The sequence below is a fragment of the Epinephelus moara genome, chromosome 21 (assembly GCF_006386435.1).
Source record: "Epinephelus moara isolate mb chromosome 21, YSFRI_EMoa_1.0, whole genome shotgun sequence".
Taxonomy (NCBI): Eukaryota; Metazoa; Chordata; class Actinopteri; order Perciformes; family Serranidae; genus Epinephelus; species Epinephelus moara.
Window position 1 is genome coordinate 20,773,012 of NC_065526.1, and position 1,789 is coordinate 20,774,800.

The following is a 1,789-nucleotide window of genomic DNA, read 5'->3' on the forward strand; positions in this document are numbered from 1 at the left end:
AGTTGAAAATTCAGTGAGTTATTCTATTTTACTTGTGCATACAGCTCCTTCCTCAATAGAAGTGAATGCACTGTGGAGGCGAAGCGAGACCCATCCAAGATGGTGGCGGCGCAGGACACGCTCAGGCAGTCAATGCGGTGTCTACGTATATATGTCTATGTTAAATATGGCTTAATAGAGACAATTTGAAAAACAAGTACACAGATTGGCTTCACTACAACTTGCAGCATTCACAGACAAACACTTGTGATAATCCGGACACATTTTCCCCACAAATACAACATGCTAACGTTATTAGCACAAGCCTATGGCATTTTACATCATATTTAGCCCAGCAACAAGCAATGTTTTCCTCGTATCATATTTATTATTTTTAGCTTTTTCTAGCTTATTTAGTGTATTAATGGGAGTCAGCTGGCAGTCTTGTTGACTTGGTTTGTGCTAGCATACTGCTCGGTAACTGCTGTCTGTGTGCATGTTATTGTCTCCATGTTATGTACTGTCTTACCATGTTTTTATGTTTGTGTTTTTATGCCTCTATGCCACTGCAACCTAATTTGCCCTTTGGGACATCATAAAACTGAACTGAACTGAACTCTTCTCATATAAAACCAGGAACAACAGCAGCATTTAACAAAGGTAACACAGTTTGGCTCCATAACGACTCACAAGGTTCACTGACAAAACAACTGTCCTTTACTAACACATTTTTTAAACAAATACAACATGCTAACATTATTAGCACAAGCTCATGGTATTTTACATTGTATTGATTAGCCAGCGGCCGGCGATCTTTCCCTCTTCTCATATGAAACCTGGATAAATCCCGAAGTGTAAATCCCTGAAGGATAAATCACACACAAGACTTAAAATGCTATTTTAGTGGAGGCCTTACTGTCTTCACAATTTTTTGTTTCTTATCTGTGAACTAAAAGTAAATACAAGCTCCGTTTCCACTGAGGGAAATGGTGTCAGTATACAGCGACAGACAGGAGGTCTGCATCACTGTGATGCGTAGTTACAATTCTGGGGAGGTGCACGTATGGCTACAGCGTGGGTTATGACGTAGGCTCCAAATCGTCGTGGAGCCTACATCGTAACCTACGCATCGATTCAACGCAGAACTACATAATTACGTGTTAGAAAATATACGTATGGACGAAAGCCAATACTGGCATGCGCCAAGAAATATTCACCAGTTTCTACAATCACGTACCAATCTCACTGTCTGCGCCACCTAAATGTTTGTAAGAACGGGTCACAAGTTGTGATCTATCTTATGCCTCCTTCGGGCCTTGATTTGTGTGTAGGGGAGAGTGGGGCATAACCTAACACAGGGTAAATTGTGACACGGACTGTTAAGGTGGTCGATCCTTTCGTGCTTCCAGCCAGTTGACCACAATACCACCAAACAGTGACCCCCAAAATTCCTCAGAGATTGGACATGTTTCAGTAGAGTTCAGTAACAAAGTATTTTTGGGCAATTTAAGTAAATTTCTTTGTCATACTTGTTTTTCGATTACTGAGCTGTGTGTGTAAGTCACCGAATCCAACCATGTATCATCTTAACAACTGTCCTATTTCCTAAAACACAGCACCATTTTGAACTATGTAACCAACTCCCAGCAGGTGTTAGCTAGGCTTGATAAAATGTCCACACAGCAGTATTAGTTGTAACGCAGTGATACAACTGAGCACTTCAAACTTATGTTCAGTTTGAACTAATGTCCTTATTTAAATGAGATATACTTTGTATTTTTAATTTGTCAGGTATCTTATCGACACACAG